The sequence below is a fragment of the Elephantulus edwardii genome, unplaced genomic scaffold (assembly GCF_000299155.1).
Source record: "Elephantulus edwardii isolate Elephantulus edwardi_28Jun2011 unplaced genomic scaffold, EleEdw1.0 scaffold00304, whole genome shotgun sequence".
NCBI classification, from domain to species: Eukaryota; Metazoa; Chordata; class Mammalia; order Macroscelidea; family Macroscelididae; genus Elephantulus; species Elephantulus edwardii.
The window spans coordinates 978,762-999,330 of record NW_006400054.1 but is presented as its reverse complement, the minus strand read 5'-3'; positions in this window follow the sequence as shown (position 1 = coordinate 999,330).

The following is a 20,569-nucleotide window of genomic DNA, read 5'->3' as shown; positions in this document are numbered from 1 at the left end:
TGGCATACTGTGTTACACGTTGGGCTGTTAAGCACTCAGCAGTTCAAATATACCAGTTGCTCTGTGGAATAATGACAAGATTTTCAGAAACCCAGCAGAGGGTCACCTTGCCTGCAAACCAGCCTGATGGTGGTGGGGTAGTATTGCTCCATCTATAAAATGCCGGAATGCCAGGTTGTGAGTGATTCCTCAGTTTGTTGAGGACAGGTTTTGGAATAATGAATAACACAGATTGCCAGCACTTACTCAGCACTAATACTTTCCCAGCTACTGTTCCTTGTCTCTGTGGCTGTTAACTGATTGATGCAAAGAAGAGCCATGTTAATGCTTGCACTCTTGCTGTAGCTTTACCTCTAAGGAAACTGAGGCCTGGAGGATGAGTCCTTTGCTCAGGATCACGTGGATAGGGCGAGGGTGGGGGACATGAATCTGGGATGCAGGCCCAGACAATTCAGCTCCAGAATCAAATTTATTAGCCACTGTCGCTCAAGAAGAAAAGGCAAGCACTTTTCATTATACGCTTATTGAAAGTGATGTTAAAGTGGTTTTGCAGGAGAAAACATTGTTTTGTTCATGTAAATACATTGTACTGCAGCCTAAAACCTAGGAGGAAATGATACATCCTAAATACAGATCAGTGTCTGGCTAATTTCATTTGCAGTACTAGTACACTGGATGTGAGAGTGCTGGAGGTACTTAGGGGGTGAACCACACTGGATTGGGAAAGTTGGGTCACTGTCTGTCTGGTCTCTTGCATGATGCCTCTATGTGAGTCAAACCAGAGCCATTCTCATGGGCATGCCAGTGGCTGGTTTTCCAAAGCAGACTGTCACAGGCTTGAGCCAGCAACCTCTTACCTAGAAGATGGACAAGTAACCATCTGTACCACCCAAGAATCCTTGGGGAATAGTTGTTTGGTTTCTACAGTAGACTGGATCTCAGCTATGAGCTGTTAGATACACTCACAAGAGAGGTGAGGTAGTGCCCATTGGCAGAGATGCAGACAGGGCACTGGTGTTTCAGGGCACCCATCACACACACCATTTACCACGGCCACCTCTGTTCTCCCTCTGTACTACCAAGTCCTTGCCCAGGTCAGCCCTGGCTTCCCTGTGGCTCCCTGGGAGGTGTCCCCCTTTGGAATCAGGGACTGGCTTACTGATGGAGGACCATGCTGCCCTTGTCCCATTGGCACTCTGACAGATCCCGTGGAGTCATGTGATCACTCGTGAAGCCCTGAGGGAAAGTGAGCACATGTCCCTAAAGCGATCCACTTCTGAAAAACCAGCCCACGAATTACGGCCCTTCTCTGACAGAGGGTCACCAGGAATCAGAGTGGATGTGGGGAGTGACAGAATGAAACTACACCCAGGGGCTTGATTCCTTGATTCCTACTCATGATGACTGCCTCTTGGTTCAAGTATAGGTTTTGATCAAGTCTTCTGGGATTCCCATTCTTCTGAGAGTCAGCTACAGTTTGTTATGATCCACACAGTCAAATGCCTTTGCATAATCAATGAAACACAGATATATAGGAAATTAAAAGACGTATTGCCATGGGAAAGTCTGCTGTTAGGGACCTCTTCAAAGTACTGAAGAGCAATGGTGTCTCTCTGGAGACTAAGGTGCGTCTGATATAGGCCATGGTCTTTGCTATCACTTGTTATGCATCAGAGAGTTGGACAGTGACTAAGGATAAAAGGAGAATTGATGCCTTTGAGCTCTGGTGCTGGAGAAGAGTATTTAGGGTACCATGGACTGCTAGGAAAACAAACAAATTCATTCTGGAAAGGGTCAAACCAGGTGGCTCCTTGGAGGCAAGGATTCTGAGGCTCCGTCTAACAAACTTTGGAAATGTTGTAAGGACGGACTGGTCCTTGGAGAGGGACATAATGCTTGGTAGGGTGGAGGGACGGCGCAGGAGGGGAAGGCCCTCTATGAGGTCGATTGAGTCAATGACTGGGGTAATTGGGATGGGTGTGTCGGAGACATTACGATTGGCACAGGACAGAGCAGAGTTTAGGGCTGTTGTACATAGGGTTGCTACGAGTCACAAGCGACTTGAAGGCGCAAAACAACAACAACAACTAGTTAATGGGGAATATTGTTGTTAGTTGCCCCCGAGTCAGCCCTGACCCCTGAGGATCCCGTGCTCACTGCAACATAATATTACTCTGTGTGGAGTGGACAGTCAGGATCATGAGGTTTTCATTTCTAAGAGGTTTTTGATAACAGATTTGCCTGATGCAACATGTCATTTGATTTCTTGACTCCTACTCTTGGGGGGCATTGATTGTAGATCCAAGTAATATGAAAAATGTCCCTTATCCCTTCATTTGGCTTTTTAAAAATTTCTTCATGTCCTCATTTGTCCTGGTCGGATCATTAAGACTTCACCTGGTACTGGCTTTCCTGTCACTACAGTAACAAGCATCTGCTCTCTAGAATTTGATCCCCCTTCTGTGCCCTCCCATCCCTGGTAAACACCAGAGAACATTGTTTTCTGTACATACACTTATTTCTTGTGTTTTTATACAAGTGGGATCATATAATATGTGTTCTTTTGTGACTGACTTGCTTCACTCAGATAATGTCCTACTGAATCATCTATAAGATGTTTGAAGAATTTGTTATGTGATCTCCAGGTATGTAATATTCCACTATACATATGGACCACATTTTGTTTAACCATGCAGAACAGATTGATTATCTGGGAGGCTGGGCTCTATGAGGAGAAGTGTGCTGTCAGGATTGGTGGAAGATCTATTAACAATCTGCGTTATGCAGAGGACACAACCCTGCTTGCTGAAACTGAGGAGGACCTGAAATGCTTGCTGCAGAGGGTCAAGGACTATAGCCTTCAGTATGGATTGAGTCTCAATGTCAGGAAGGCAAAGATTCTCACCACTGGACCAATTGGCAGCATTAGGATGGATGGTGAGAGATTGAGATTGTTAACAACTTTAGTCTGCTTGGCTCCATGGTCAACACTCTTGGCACCAGTAGCCAGGTAATAAAAAAACGTATTGCCATGGGAAAGTCTGCTGTTAGGGACCTTTCCAGGGTACTGAAGAACAGTGGTGTCACTCTTGAGACTAAGGTACATCTGATACAGGCTATGGTCTTTGCAATCACTTGTTATGTATGCATCAGAGAGTTGGACAGTGACCAAGGAGGATAGAAGGAGGATTGATGCCTTTGAGCTATGGTGCTGGAGAACAGTATTGAGGGTACCGTGGACTGCTAGGAAAACAAACAGATTCATCCTGGAGAGGGTTAAACCAGGCTGCTCCTTTGAGGCAAGGATTCTGGGGCTTTGACATATTTTGGACATGTTGTAAGGAGGGACTGGTCCTTGGAGAAGGATATCATGCTTGGAAGGGTGGAGGGGCGGCGCAAGAGGGGAAGGCCCTCTATGAGGTGGATTGATTCAGTGACTGGGATAATCGGGATGGGTGTGTCAGAGGCAGTGCTATTGGCACTGGATGGAACAGGGTTTAGGGTTGTTGTACATAGGGTTGCTATGAATCGCAAGCGTCTTGACAGCACATAACAACAACATTTATCCATTGATGGACACTTAGGAAGTTTGCATCTTTGTGCTGTTGTGAATAATACAGCAACAAAGATAGTGTGCCTATATCTATTCCTGTCACTGCTTTTAGATCACTGGGGTATATAAGCCTATGAGTGAGATGAGTGGAAGTGGATCTGAAAGTTTTTCTGTGTCTGACTCTTTGAGGAAGTGTCATACCATTCTCCACAGTGGTGGTACTGTTTACAGTCCTACCCACAGGCTTAGGTTTCCACTTCCACAACATAGAATGTGTTGTTTGCCTGGTCAGATTTAGTGCGTGGCAATAGGTTAGATTCAGTGTGGCTGTTCTCATTGTTGGCTTTAGCTTTCACTCCACAACCGACTGGGTAGCCCCACCCTAAGGTGAGGTGGTTTGCCTTGCTACCAGTGTAAATAGCACCTTTGGAGGGGACCATGCAAAGGACACACTGACAAAGAAGATTAATCAGAACTGGCTTTGACAAGCACTGTGGCATTTGGACAAGAACAAACTGGGAGGAGGGTAGAGAGAATAGTGCAGCAATGAATGAGTGGAAGCCCAAAATCTCTGTAAATGTTTATGAAAATTAATAAAATATAATTATAGAAAAAAAAAGATGTGTAGACAGTGAAGGAATTGGTCGGTTTTACTATCCTGCTAGACTTAAGTTGAGCAGGTTCAGAGGAAGAAAACAGGAATCTTGTTACCATGAAGAAAAGAATCTGAAAGTGCAGTGCATCCTTTAGGATCAGAGATTTTTGCCCTAGACATGGGTTCAGATGAGACCAACAACAGCAGAAGTGATGGAAGACCAGAGACTGTGGGATGGAGCTGAACCAGGACTTGTCTGCCCCCTGGAGCCAGAACCAGGAGCCTTCACCAGTGCTTCCTGGTGGGGTGGGCACCGTATTTGGCAGAGCTGAGAGAGCTCTGTAACACTGGCCTAGATCCATGAGGCAGTGAGACTGGAAGTTAAAGGGGGACCTGGCTGCAGGCACACTTGAGAAAGGTCTGTTGTGGCTGAGGAACAGTACCCTGAGTGTTTGTGGCCTAAACTGTAATGTATGACTTTCCTAATAAACACCATAACCATGAGTGTTGCCTGTGAGCTCCATGGGACCATTACAGTGGGTTTATAAACTTAGGATATTGAAAGCCGTGGAAGGGATGGTTGGTGCTACAGTTGGTAAAAATGGGCACAGGAGTCTGGGATTGTGTCTGCCCTCAAGGAATCAGTTTAGTGCCCTTGGTGGTGTTGATGGGCACTCCTCCTCCTCACACTGACCATATGTTTTTAATATATGTTGTACTTTTAATTTGCATGTCTCATACGGTTCAGATCTGTTGTTCATAGGGTCACTGTGAACATGATAGCACCTAAAAAAAAACAACACAGCAGTTGTTTACGAGCTGTGGTCGCACTTTGATTAAGATGTTCAGTTGCTAAACAGACAGTCAGCAGTTCAAACCCACCAGCTGGTCTGTGGGAGAACAATGAGGTGAGCTATGTTCATAAATATTTACAGCCTTGGAGACCCTGTGGGGTGGCTTCCACAGTCATGTGGGTCGTGGTGGGCTGGTTTTGGAATGGCTGATGGCTGTGAGCAATTCTGCGTGCTGCTCGGATCTCCTCTCTTGGTGGATGAGTTTGATCCTTGGGCATTGGCTTCTTTCCTGAGCCAGGATGCTGAGGTTGGAAGAGTGAGCCTGTTACAAGGGAGGCCCCCCTTCAGGAATGTGGGAGGGGCACGGACAGGGGTGGCTGTGCAGGCGGTGCTGAGCAGCAGGAACAGCAGTCCCCTTCCTGTTCACCCCAGAGAAAGTGGGGCTAGTGACCCCCAGCTCAGTACCAGGCCTCAGGGAGCAACCCAACATTATGGGCCTCTGAGGGGGTGATAGAGATGTTTGTGGCAGTCTGTTCATTGGCCACAGGCCACTCTTGATGTCTCATGACAGCTGGCGGGTCCACGGCCCATTTGCTCCACAGATGGGCACATCAGTCCTCAGGCAGGTGATGCGGCTCCTAGTGTGCCAACCCTTACATCCCCCTCGCCAGGCAGCCAAGCCAGTCTCAGTGAAGATATTGAGGGGGGAGGTGGGAGGATGAAGAAGGAGAATGGGGCAGGGGATGGAGGATATGGAGACAACAAGAGAAAGAAGGGGGGAGACAGGGAAATGGGAGAGAAGTAGGAAAAGGGGAGAAGTCCCTGCCATGGAACCAGCTCTGACTCACAGTGACCCCGGAGGACAGAGCAAAGCTGCCCTGTCAAGTTTCCAAGGCTGCAGACTGCTTCCTCTTTCTCCCACGCAAGGCTGATGGAGAGCGATGGCTGAGGGTGTACGTTAATCCAAATTAAGACCTACAGTGTCAGTTTCTGTGCCCCCAGGAACTCCTTCTTTGCCCATCTGGGCAAGTGCTTCCCTGCTCTCGGGACTAATCGTTGCCAGAGAGAGCAGTCCCCCTGGTGAACATCGAGTCTTGACCGCAGGACAACATCAAATGGTGCCACCTGCACAGTCCAGTCTGCCCTCAGAGCCACAATGGAAGACCACCAAGTTGACTGTCCCCATTCAGAGCCTTTGTCTGGTAGGCAGTCTTTGTAACGACACCTATCCCTGGAGTGGGGCAGCTCTTGGTTAGTCTGAACTAAGGCAGCACACATCTGCAGACAGCTGGCCCAAGAGCCGACGGCAAGGATTTCAGGAAAGAGTTTCCCAGTGGTCTGGTCCAGGCCCCCTCGGCCCTCTCTGGAATTCAGACATGATGCCTGGAGGCACTGCAGCCATTTGACGATCACAAGGAAGAAGTCACCATGGGGATGATGGCAAGACAGAGAGGCACTGACCCTGGCTGCATGCTTGGACCTACCCAGGTCAGGCTGTCTGCCTCAGGACCAGTCCTGGGACAGATAAGCAGCTGCAGGGCTGAGCCCTGTCCACTAGAAATTCTTGCTCTGTATTCTTCACAGAGTTACCTGCCCGCTCATACCAGCCCTTGCATCTCTCTCCATGTCTGACATTTCCTAACAACACACTGTCACCACAAACCCCAAGCATATTCTTACCTGCATGGGCTCCAGCTCCAGGAGCAAAGAAGATGGAATGGCCAGAATGGTCATCCCTAGTCAGAGCCTCACTTGTGACAGAGCACCTGCTGAGGCCACCACCCAGCTCTGCAGGAGGAAGCTTCAGGAGCCATGACCAAGCCACATCCAGTCCAGTGAGCCCCCAAGAAGCTGGGCTGCACCCCATCCTCTAGCCATTAGACCTGGAGGACAGGAGGGTTGGGGATGCTCAGAGCTGGCCTGGGAGGCAGGTGAGAGGGCCCATGGGGGCAGCCTTCAGGCCCCTGCACAGTCCCCTGAGGCTCGGAGAACTGACAGACCTCTCACCTGCTGAAACCCATGCAGATGTGGTTAGTTACAATGACCCACCTCCCACCTGGAGAGGCCTCTTGACAGCTCTGCACACATAGGAAACTTTCTAGGGCTCTTGACTCCTGGGTTGCTTGGGCCCCTGACATGGGAGGGGTGACGCCTCTCCACCCGCCCACTCATTCCCCATGTCCTCTTAGAGCCACCAGGGAAACAGATCTTCTGTACAAAGTGACAGGCCTGGCAGCCCTGTGATGGCCAGCATGGGTAGACAGTGTGGACAGAGGGCCCTGAGGACGACTTCACCCATACTGTGGGCATGTGGTCAGGAGGGGCCAGTCCTTGGAAAAGAGACTGCATGCTAGGAATGGTACAGGATGAATGAAAGAGAGGATGACCCTCACCAGGATAGATTGACACGGTGAGTTACAGTGGGCTTGAGCACATCAGAGAGGGTGAGGATGGCGCAAGATAGGGCAAGGGTTGGCTCTGTTGTCCAAAGGGGCACTGTGAGTGTGCTCGTAGGCACCTAATAACAACATAAGGTGACCAGTCCCATCAGGGAGTTACACACTCCCTAGAACATCCAGCCATGCACCACCAAAAGGAGAATCAGGATAAAGGAAGGCGGTGAAAAAGGACAGATAGAAACTGGAAACCCAGGACGTGAGAAGAGTGCTGTTACAGTGTCAGGATTTCCATCAGTGTTACAAAACAAAATATGAATGAATTGTTGAAAAGAAACCAACTTATTCTAGAAACTTCCACCCACATCACAAAGAAAAATTTTTAAAAAGACTCACAAAGGAGACATGGAGAAGGGAGCCCCATGGCCCCACTGACAGATTGTGGCTGCAGCATTTAAGCCCCTGGATCCAGCTGTGCCTGAAGCCTTTAGTTCATCCTTCTCCTTTTGTATAAGTCCATTTGGTTTTTGTTTTGCTGACTCTGCTTTGGGCTGGGTGTCTGCTGCTGGCCGACCCAGTAAGGCCACTGCTGTTGATTTGGTCTGACAGCGACCCTCCATCTGGACCCTGAGGCTCAAACTTTACAGGAGCGGACTGCCTGTCTTCCTCCACAGAAGAGCTGGTAGCCCTTCTGGTTAGCAGCCCGGTTCATTTCACGCTGCTCTACCAGAGCTGGCTGATAATAATCTCCTATTGACACAAGATCCAGACTGGCCAGACGCCCACCACGGGTAACTTTAAGGAGGAGTCCTTGACAATCAGCATGGACCATTACTGGGCATTCAGGATTACTGACAGAGCAGGTGGCAGAGGGCTCAGCATAGTTGGTAACACGCAGGACTGGGAGCGTAGTGGGCAACAGGCCCCGGTGGTCTCTTATAGGACACTGCCACTGTCTGCGGATGACATTCTCCACACCGTCCCTCACTCTGCCTTTCGCTCTGACTCCGGTTGTTGCCTCAACTCCCTAGAGAGATGCCACAAGCAGAGACGTCGTGTGAAGATTTATGGCAGTCATTTGTATACATGAGTGTGCCCTCAGACGCCCGCACCTCCGCCGCCTTTTCATTTTATTTAGTGTGAAGGAGCAAGCTGTTCCCAAATCGTATTTGCACATTCTCTATAAATCAGGCCCTGGACAGAGGACCTGCCACTATCACACCCCCGCCAGGGCCACCCCTCAACCAGCATCACTATCCCACTAAGACCTTCACCCTGAGGCTGGAGAGAACCCACCTTGAGGCTGGGTTTCTTGGTCAAAGAGGGGGCATGGGGTAGGGTCTACACTCTGGGTTCACCTGCTTCTCTTCACCCCTGCATCCCAAGACTAGCCAGTGTGTCCCCTAAATAGAATCATGTTTATGGGGCCCCTGGACCCTGGATCACTTGTGCTTTGGGTCCTCTCTTGAACGTGTCCCTGGTCTATCACACTTCACAGCAAGAGGTGGGGCTTGGGAGGGCTTCCTTCTAGTTGCAAACAACAGTCATTGGCTCCTTGGAGCAAGCCCTCCCATCTGTTCCATTGCTCTTAGGACCTCACATGGGGTCCCATGGGAGGCCCAGCAGCAGCAACACCACTGTCCTGGCCTTTGGCCCAGGCTCCCCTCCCTGTGCTCCCCTCCCTTGTTGGCATGACCCCACCCTTAATCCTCCAACACTCAGCAGATGTGTGAGCAGAAGAGGAATTTATTAAAGTGTGTGGGGTGACTGCCAGGCCCCCAGGGAACCAGAGAGTCTACGTGGAAGCCTAGCAGCCAGGAGCTCAGAACAGCCGACTTGGCTGCATCCCACAGCGGCCGGGAGTTCTGAAACCCCAGCTGTCTAGCCAGTTGTGACAAGGTGACATAAACCATGTAGCACAGAACAAAGGTTCTCATAGAGGTGGAGGGGTTTTTAAATTTTTTAAATTTTAATTTTATTTTGTGTGTGTGTACCATCAGATCGTATCTGATGGATACAGGAGATTGCCCCTCCTTCTCCAGCAGAGCATCTCGTGGATTCGAACCACCTTCCTCTGGGATTGCCGTGCAGCTTCTTGCCACTATGCAACCAGAGCCCCCTTCCCATAAAGTTTTGAAGGCTGCAGTCTTTAGGGAAACAGACTGCCTCATCTTTCTCTCAAAGCCTGCTTGGTGGAGTCAAACCTCTGATCTTCAGTGCCAGTCATTGCTGTGGAGTCAGAACCAACTTAGAGCTGACCCTCCAGTGGGCTTTTGGAGGCTGTAAAACACACAGGAACAGAGTGCCCATCTGTCCCCTGAGAATCTGCAGGTTCAGACTGTCAGAGAGGCTGCACTTTTGGGCTGGCATTGCAATTCCGACCGACACACCACCACAGAGCACCTGAGTACTGGGGAAGAGACTGCATTCACTTGGCCTTGAAGTCGCCTCTGAGCCCTGACAGCCCTCTGCCAGTTTCTAAGGCTATAAATCTGTACAGGAAGAGACTGTCCGTCTCTCTCCTAAGCAGTGGCTGGTGGATCTGAACCACTGACCTCATGTACTACCACCAGGGCTACTTAGCAGTGAAAAGAAAGAAGCTGGTGACATACACAGCAGCCTGGATGCATCTCCGGGGAACTACGTTGAACGAAGAAAGCCAGGCTCGAAAGGTCGCATGCTGTAGCTTCCACGCACGGAACATTCCTTTTTATTCTTCTCAGATAAGACAGCAGGAGAGATGATTTATTGTTCATGCTGCATTCAGCACAGCTAAGGACAGAAACAATCCAGATGCCATCGGTCCTGGGCTGAAAAGAAGGGACTGTCTGATAGGAGCGAGGTGGCCTCTGGGGTATTCATGGTGATTGAGGGCAGGGGAGTTCTGGGGTCCTAAGATATGATCTGGGGAGTACCAGGCAGGCAGACCTGGGCCAGTGTCCCCAGCAGCAGGCAGCCCGTTCTGTGGCTCCTGTGGTGCCACACCTGCATTTTCTCAGGCCTGTGCCACCTCCTTCTTCGGCACTCTCACTCCTTTGCTCCCCTCGGCTTTTCTGAAGCAGAGATATCCATTGAGAGGATGCTGACAGAGAGTCCAAGATCTCTGCTGAGAGACTCCAGGGTGGGGTCCTGCTCTTGCCAGGGGATGTGGGATTAGAGGGAGGACTGCAACTAGGACATGGGGCGGGATGGGCTTGGGGAGACCTGATAAAGCCAGGGGCAGGGAGAGAAGGAGCCGGCTGGCAGGCTCAGGTGAAGTGGAGAGGCAACTTTAATCAGAACTTGCATCACTGGAAGGAGAGGAGGATGCTCAGGAGGGGAGCGGAGATGCCCCATGTCTGCGGCTCTTTCCATTTTCAAATCTGATGGGATCAGATTCCACCACAATGGTGCATCTGAGAGTGAAACAGCGTGAACATGTCCCACCCCAGACTTTGGTGCTTTTCCGCAATGCAGGGTTCTGCGGGGATACGGACAGAGCATTGGCACCCTCACACACACATCCATGGCTTGTACACACATGCATAGACATACAAGTGTGCCCATGTCCTTGTACACATATGCATGTCCATACATACAGGCATACATGTTCACACTTCTGTACATGCTTACAATCCCTCTGATAGTGGTTGCTGGAATGGAGCCAGATACCACCTCTAATTTCCTATTTTGAGACGCTGTAAAAGAGTCTTCATAAACTTGGCTGCTAACGGAAAGATTGGAAGTTCAAGTCCTCTTCCCCCTTAAAAGTCAGCTCTTGAAAGAATAAGGAGCATGCTATCTCTGACCAAGTTGGAGTCTCCAGGAATCAGTCTAGTTCAACAGTACCTGATTCTGTCCTTGTGGAAGGTGACTTCAAGGTGAGCATGCCTGTGACTTAGCCCGACCCCCAGGAGCCACCTGTCTACAAAGTGTCCCAGCTATGTATGAAATCACCCTTGTGGTGTCATGCATAAGTTGTCAGGCTGCTAACCAAAAAGGTCAGCAGGTCTAATCCAGCAGAATATCCCCTGGAGAAAGGTGAGCTGTCTCTTCCCATGAAGATTTACAGTGTCAGAGGCCTGGCAGGGTTCTGTGAGCTGGGACAGGCTCCAGAGCAGTGAGTTAGTTGATTAGTCAGTCGTTTGCCTATGAAGGAGTTGCAGTGGCACAGGGGTTAATCACTGACTGCTAACTGGAAGAGTGGACATTGGAACCCACCCGCTGCCCCATGGGAGACAGACGTAGTGGTCTGCCTTTGTGATGACAACTACCATTGGGGGACCTGTGGAACATTTCTCCTCGGCCCTGAAATAGGGTGACAGTGAATCCCAAATCTTCTCAGTGGTAGTGGGTTTTGGTTTTGTTGTCTTTGCGTGTGAACAGAGTGGGCTTAAGTAAAGGAGTTGGTGAAGTTGGCACAGGAATGGGGGGAGATTTCAATCTATGGTCCACAGGGCACCTGTAAACCAGAGTCCACTTAATGTCACCTGTCATCAACAAATAGCAAGAGTTAGAAAGCTGGTCTCTGGCATCTCTCCCTTCAGGAGCCTGGCCTCTGACCACAGGCTGGGGAATTGGAGGGGACAGAGCCCAGGGCCAGCTTCTGCAGCTGCGTTCCCTCCAGAACCTGCAGCAGCCCCCTCGTTACAAAAAACACCCCGCGATGGCATCCGGGCTTCTGGGTGGAGAACGTACGTTTCCGAGTTTGGTAGCTCTGGCCTGGGTCTTTGCCAACTCTTGCTACTATATAATTTAATCTAATTGATCAATTAAATCTAAATAATTTTTAAGCAAGCTGTAATAACAGTTGTATAATTTCAGTACTACATATAATTTTCTTAACTGCTTTATCAAAGGGAATTGCTCACTGGCATTTGCTGTCTGCATCTTGGAGGCTGTAACCTTAGAAGACGTATGATGGAGCTTGGAGCTCAGCCTGTTCCCCGCGAGGTGGAGAAGCCGCTCCTGAAGGTCTGGATGGGATGCTTGCTGCTCAGATGGGGTCCTCCTCCAGTCTGCATGGTGAGTCACCTCTGTCTATGGTGTCTCCTTACAATGTGAGGTAACAGCTTCGATGTGCCCAGTTACATTGTGTAGCAAACCGCCCCCCTTGCAGAGGGTCAGGGAAGTGCTTGTGGGCAGGCAGATTTTTGAGATGATGGGGTTCAGTTCCAGACCCACAACAAGGTAAGAGTGAGATCACACTCATTTTCTAGTTATTCTTTTGTCTAAAGTTTGCCCTGTGCTGTAGTCTATTGTCTTTGGAGGGAGAACCGTATCCCAGGTGACCTCCTAGAGAGAGCTTCTTCACCAGGTCTCTAAAGCTGTGGTCTTTGCAGAAGTAGACTGCTTCAGCTTTCCCAGGGAGCAGCTGGGGAGTTCAGACCACTGACCTGTCACATCACAGCCCAGTGTTTAACCCACTGTGTCACCAGGGCTCCTCGACCTTCTGAAGGCACCTCCTTGATGGGACATTATTATGGTCAGCCCAGGGTGGGGGAGGGGGGCCGGATGCACAATGTTCCTACTTCACAAGCCAGCATCCCCTCAGGGGACTGAGCCACCCTCCACTAGTGCTGTGAGCTTGGTACTGGAACATGGGGGTAAATACAGCCCCAGAGGCCCACGTGGAGCCCTCTCCTGCTCCACCTTCCTCCCACTGCCCCTCCCCAAAGCCGAGCCCTGGACGGAAATGTCTGGCCAACCTGGAGGGGCCTGGACATGGACTAAACAAATACCTACACTCTCTCCCAGGAAACTGGAAAACTCATACAAGGAGACGTGAGCAGACGCCCAGGCCTGAGAGCCCTGCACCACCTAGAGACTCCTGCATTACTGATTGTTATCCTCCCCGTTTCCGAGACGAGTCTGGAGAGGGGAGGGATTGCTGGAAATTGACTTTTAAATCTGGCTTCCCCTGAGAGGCGTCCTCGCTCGGGGTCTGCAGCCCGACTCGATAAGCACTGATTAGAACAGTAATCCTGCATTGTAATCAGGGGCAGCACGGCGGGAAATGACTTAGGCTGAGCGCCTCTCCTCTCTCCAGTGAATGGCCCAGAGCCTCTGCTGCTCCACTCGGAAATATTTCATCTATTAGCTTATCATCAGCTGTTTGTCTCGAAGCCCTGGGAACAGTATAGCTGGATTTTCTCAGAGCCATCAGTGAAAGTCTGCGTGTCAGGACACCACGTGTCAAATGTGGTGAGGGCTCAGGTCAGCCTGCTCATGCCCAGGCCAGGAATGGGTGACAAGGACTCAAGTCAGCCTGCTTATGCCCAGACAGCGTGGGTGTGAGAGAAGGGGAGAGTTGGCCTCATAACCCCCTGTGTGGTCAGCACATTCAAGACAAGAGCTGGGTAGAGACTGCATCCTCTCCTCTTGTCCTGTCCTCCTCCCTGGACATACAGCTGGACTACATTTCCCAGGATCCCTTCCTGCTAGGAGAATCCATGTGACCTGACACTGACCAATGGTGTGTAGGCAGAAATAGTGTCCATCCCCCTCTGTGCACACTTTACCTTCTTTGTGGGATCTCAACTGCTGCCTTGAGCACAGTAGAATCAGAGAGGCCAGAGTCCAAGATGGCCAGAGTCATTAAATGTCTGTGTAGATCTGGGATATAAGCTCCGCCCCATCAGCCACCCCAGAGATGACTTTTACTGGATTATGAAATGAGGTTTTTTTAAACAAAACAACCCCCCAAAATTGCTATTAAGCTGTTGAGATCTTAAAATTCGATTTGACCAGCAGCTAGCATACTTTATTAGATGCCACTGAGTTGATCACAACTCAAAGCAGTTCTGTGGACCTTGCCCTATGTCTGCCATGCTCAGACCCATTTCTGTATTCACTATGTCAAACCATCTCATTGAGAGTCTTCCTCGCTCTCTCTGACCCACCACCTTTCCACGTGTGAGATCTCTAAGGATTGACTCCTCCTGACAACACACCCAGAGTGTGAGAGATGAAGTCCCACCATCCTGACCTCAGAGGATTGCACTTCCTCCAGGATAGATTTGTTTGTTCTCCTGGTAGTCCAGGGGATAGTCAGTGCTCTTCTCCCACACCACAGTATTCTGTGTCAATAGTTGGGGACCTCTCAGGACTTCCTGTAACAATTGACAGAAAACCCCATGTAGGGACTGGAACAGGATAAACAGCACTTAGAGTGTTATGTCCAACGTCATTCTGCTGTAAGGTGGGGGCAGTGATGCCGGAAGTTCAGCCTGGTAGGATCACCAGCAAAATCACCTCTGGTGGACCAGTGTTAGGGAACCTTCCAGACGGAGACAGACTAGGAAGAAAGGTCTGGCTCTTTCCTTCCAGAAACTGAAAACCCTCTGGATCACAACAGACTTTTCTAACTCCTTTGTTTTGGACACACCATCAAGAGAACTCTGTCACTGGAGGAGGAGGGCGTCATGTGGTGAAATGAGGACAAGTGGGCATTCAGTGAGGGGGAAGACACAGTGGAGCAAGGAGTAACTCGACGACTGTGAGGAGGGCATGGGGTTGAGCAGTGTTTTGTTCTGTTGACACAGGTCGCTAAGAATCAGAGTAGTATATCCATCATCCAGCTGTTTATCAGGGATGGTAAGGGGGTCTAGGCTGAGGTATAGATTAAGACCAAGAAACCCTAAAACACTGCCAGGAGACCCTTATTTCCCACCTAAGGCACAATGCTTCTGGGCAGGCTCTGCTAAGCAGGACAAGGTTGGTATAACCGCCTTGGCCCATTGTCTTCCAAACTCAGAGAAAAGCTCCTGGCATTTCATTGGCCTTGGTAGAGTCACATGTGTGTAGGAGGTTATGGATTCCGATTAGCCAGGCCTGAGGTACATCATTGTCAGACAGCATGAAGGCAGAGTCTCCAGCCCAAGGGGCAGCTGTTACTGTCTGGTCCCGGGAAGATGATGGTGTCAGTGAATACGCCCACACTGGTTCCTGGACAGGCTGATCCTGCATGAGCGAGTGACTCTGGGTGCTGCCATGTAAACTCAGCCCGTCCCTGCCGCCGATGATCGGACCCTGGGGAAGTGCTTCATAGAGCCTCCACCCTAAACACTACACCTCACAGATGAGTCCATGAGGGGCTCCTGGATATAGGATAATCAGTCAGAGTCCTGCACTGGAATTCTACTGTATGGATTGGAGAAGAGGCATAGCCTGGCCAGTCAGAGTCCTGCTCTGGAGTTTTACCATATGACCAGGAAAGAGAAGGAAGGACATGGACTGTGGAGCTGTTATCATCTCCTTTCCCTGAGTGAGTGAACAGAGAGGGAAAGCCCAAAGCAGCCAACACAGAGGGCAGAGCTCAGTGGCCTGCAGCCGAGTTATGGTTCCTGCCCTGGGTACCCAGGACCCTGCCACCAGACTCTCCTCCCTTTGCCTATGTGACTTCAAGTCAAATTTCTCTCTCACACAACTGAAAGGAACCAGAATAGAGTTGTTCTTCAGACAGTCTTGTCCCCTCTATTGTGAGAAAGCCTCAGCTTTATCTGAAGATCGTCCAAGCTTGTGGAGGTTGGAGATGTGACCCAGAGCAAGTCCTTCAGAGGCCGTTTGGGGTAAGGCAGGGATCACCCACTCCTGCTTCAGTGTCGCTAGGTCCTCTGATCCCCACATCCTCTTGCCCCCAGGGCCTTGTGGGGACACTCGGGAGGGGAGTGGCTCACATGTGAGGATGCGCCAGCCTCTAGGGGGTGCTGGCTCCGGCTCTGGGCCTACCATCTGGTGCTCCGCTCTACTGGGATCTGTCATGTTTACTTTAGGAAACTTTGCATGGAGGATCTGAGCTCGGGAGAGGCTGTGTGTGGAAAATATGTGCTTCCTCTCATATGTTCCAGTGACACACAACAGCTTGCTTTAGTTCTTCAAAAAATACACACCAAGAAAAAAAGGACAAACCTCTGCCAAGGCCGTCTCTCCATGGGTGGACTCCCTGAGACTGAGGAGGAAGAGAGGGTGCTAGGGGCAAGGGCTCCGCTTCCAGGGAGGTGCGCGGGTGGCTGTGTGGCTAGGGAGACCCCAGGGCTTTGAGAACACAGCCACATCAGAAGGGCCCACCCGGCTGTCCACTCACAGTGTAACTTGGGGTTCTCTGAGAACAGGGCCTATGAGATGAGAACAGGCAGACCCCCCACTTGTCCCAGAGAAAGATGGAGGGGAGCTCAAAGCCCTAGGGAGGGGTCAGTCAGCCGCTGGCCAGACCTCACCCTACGCACTGGACAGCCGTTTTCTACACATCAGTCAGAGCTCCTAGTTGTGAGTAGAAAGTTCAACCAAAACTTAATGGCAGAGGGGAATTCTTAGCTCCTAACTTCATTGAGAACTGGACAGTGAATAAAGATAACAGAGGAAGAATTGAGTCCTTTGAGCTGTGGCCTTGGAGAAGAGCACTGAACATCCCATGGATGGCCAGGAGGACAAACAGATATTTTTGGAGAATGTACAGTCAGCCTGTTCCTTGGAGTCAAGGATGTTAAAGCTCCGTCTCACATATTTTGGGCATGTTGCCAGGAGAGGTTATTCCGTGGAGAAGGACATCGTGCTTGGCAAGGTGGAGGGCCTGCATAGGAGAAGACCTTCAACCAGGTGGATCGACACAATGACTATTGCAATGGGCTTGGGTATGTCAGAGATTGTGATGATGGCATAGAATAGGACAGGGTTCAGATCTGTTACTCATAGGGTTACTATGAGTTGTACTCAACTTGATGTCATGTAACAACAAGAGACTTCATGGAGGGAGCTCTAGTGTCTTAGTGATTAGGAGTTATACTGTCAACCCAAAGGTACGCAGTTCTAATCCACTAGCTGCTCCATGGAAGAAAGATGAACGCTCTACTCTCATGCAGTTTCCTGCCTCTGAAAACCTGCAGGAGAGTCACCTGTGAGTAGGGTCTGACTTGACGGTACGTAACAACAGAATTCAGCGTGTTCATGGCTTTTGGTTTCCTAACTTGAGATCTTTGCACACTTCAAGATAATATTATGCTCTGTCTTCTCAATATTCCCTTTGAAATCTTCTGTTCAGCTCTCTGATTTCATTTCTGCCTTTTGCTTCAGCTTCTGTTCATTGAAGAGCAAGTTTGGTAATCTCTTCTGACACCCGTTTGATCTTTTCTTTCTCTCCTGTCTTTTTTAAAATGAACTGAAGGGGGAAAAAATCAAACCTTGAGTTGCAATACTGAAGAATTCTATAGACAAAATAATGATACAGAAATCATCAAAAGGAAGATGGAAAGAAGACTGTCACCAGACCAAATTGTCACTAAACCATTTCAAGAGCCAGAACATGCTCAAGACCCAGTGTTACTGAAGGAAGAATTCCGAGCTGCATTTGCAGGAAGAATCCAGAAAACAACACAATATGAACTGAGGTGTTTGAGCAAACAGATGCATCTCTGGGTGTACTTAGGAGGCTGTGCCATGAAATTTGGAAGGCACCAGAATAACTGGAAGAGATTCATATTTGTTTATCTTGCCGTAAAAAAATTGGAAATTACTGGACTCAAGATCTTGCTGAAGATTATTTTAAAATGGTTGGAGCAGTACATCAACAGGGAACTGCCAGAAATTCAAGCTCTGTTTAGAAGAGTTCGTGGAACCAGAAGTATTATTGCTAATGTCAGATGGGTCTTGGCTGAAAGCAGAGAATACCAGAAAGATATTTGAGTTTTATTGATTATACAGAAGCATATGACTGTGTAAATAATAACAAATTATAGTTAACATTGAGAAGAAAGACACCAGAAACTGAACTGCTCGCGTGCAACTTCTGCATAGACCCTGAAATGCTGGTCCAGCAGAACAAGGGAACACTGCGTGGTTTAGAAAAGGTGTGTCAGTGCTGTCTCCATTCTCCATTCCTATTCAGTCTGTATGCTGAGCAAATCATTCAAGAAACTGGACTTTATGAAGAAGAAAGATTGAAGGTAGACTCATCATCAGTCTGCATTACTCAGATGATACAACTTTGCTGGCTTAAAGCAAGGAGGACTTGAAGCAGACACCAGGGAATGGTCTCAAGTTGATTCTGACTCATGGGCCCTGTATATGTCATCACAGAGCTGAGCTACAGAGGATCTCAGTGGCTGATTTTCCAGAAGTAGAATGCCACTTGACTGTGTGGATCATAACAAACTGTGGCTGACTCTCAGAAGAATGGGAATCCCAGAACACTTGATCGTGCTGAGAAACCTTTACTTGGACCAAGAGGCAGTCGTCAGAACAGAGCAAGGAAACACTGCGTGGTTCAAAATTGGGAAGGGCGTGCACCAGGGATGTATCTTGTCTCCATACCTTTTCAACCTGTATGCAAAACAGATTATCTGGGAGGCTGGGCTCTATGAGGAGGAATGTGGGGTCAAGATTGGTGGAAAATCTATCAACAGTCTGCGATATGCAGATGACACAACCCTCCTTGCGGAAAACAAGGAGGACCTGAAGCACTTGCTGCAGAGGGTCAAGGACTGCAGCCTCCAATCTGGATTGAGGCTCAATGTCAAGAAGACAAAGATTCTCACCACTGGGCCAATTGGCAGCATCAGGATGGATGGTGAAGAGATTGAGATTGTTCACAGCTTTAGTTTGCTTGGCTCCACAGTCAACACTCTTGGCACCAGTAGCCAGGAAATTAAAAGACATATTGCAATGGGAAAGTCTGCTGTTAAGGACTTCTCCAAAGTACTGAAGAGCAGTGGTATCACTCTGGACACTAAGGTGCTTCTGATACAGGCCATGGTCTTTGCAATCACTTGTTATGCATCAGAGAGCTGGACAGTGACTAAGGAGGATAGAAGGAGAATTGATGCCTTTGAGCTGTGGTGCTGGAGAAGAGTATTGAGAATACCATGGACTGCTAGGAAAACAAACATTCATCTTGGAAAGGGTCAAACCGGGCGGCTCCTTGGAGGCAAGTATTCTGAGGCTCCATCTAACATACTTTGGACATCTTGTGAAGAGGGACCGGTCCTTGGAGAGGGACATCATGCTTGGGAGGGTGGAGGGACAGCACAGGAGGGGAAGGCCCACTGGGAGGTGGATTGATTCAGTGACTGGGATAATCAGGATGGGTGTGTCAAAGGCAGTGCGATTGGCACAGGACGGAGCAGAGTTTAGGGCTGTTGTACATAGGGTCGCTGTAAGTCACAAGCAACTCAATGGCACATAACAACAGAATGCCATTCCTTTCTTCTGAGGTGCCCTGCAGCGCCCATCTTTTTGAGTGACAGCTACTTGTGTTCACTACTGATTCCACACTAGGTCTCTACTGAAACACAATGTGTGATTGTCTGCCCAAGTCTGTTCCTAAAGACCCGAGATGGTTTGTCCCTCCCCTGTGTGTCCAGATGGATAGAGATGCCTGATGAGTTCATCTGCACCACAACCACCATTGTTCAGGATCACATAGATCCGAGGAGGCAGCTCACACCTGGGAGGAGAGGCCCGAGAAGAGGAGTGGGAAAGTGGAAAGTGCTGCTTCTTTCCAGGGTTGATGTTGCAGCATCCACAGAAATATCCTTGCTGCCGTGAGCACTGTCCACTCAGTCCCTGGTTGTCCGATAGCGTTGATTCTAGCATGGGGTGGAGGAACAGAAGAAGTAGACACCAGTGTCCTGTGAGGCCACAGAGTGGGGCTAATGGAGCCTGCATCTCACGCTGACCAGGAAGCCAGGACAGTGTCACACAGCCATCCCAGATCTGACCCCTTGACGCTCACTCTCTGCATCTCTCACAAGACAAGCTACCATTGCTACCCTGCCGAAAAGATTGCTGTTGGTGTTGCCATTCGCTCGGCTGTGACTTGCAGAAACCGCGTATTTAACAAAGGGAGATGCTGTCCAGCCTGCACCATTGTCATGGTCACAGCTGGAGCTGTTGGGGCCTGCTGCCGGAAGAGTGAGTGAATCAGTCCTGGAAGACGTACTTGTGCCCTTGTGCCTCCTTAGAAATGAGGGAGAACTCTACACAGGCTGAGGGCATGTCATCAGGAGGGACAGTCCTCAGCAGGAGGGATGAGGATGTCGTGCTCAGCGAAACAGAGGGTCAGCAAAGGAGAGGATGACCCTGTGTGAGCTGAGATGGTGCAAGGGCTTCCGTAATGGGCTCGGATACAGGGGTGGAGGTGAGGATGGTGCAAGGGCGAAGTAGTGCCCCGGTCACTGTGGACAGAACAGATGCACAGGCACCTTGACCAGCCAGGGTGTCTTTTTGTTGTGACAACTTCCCTAATGGCACAAGGGAG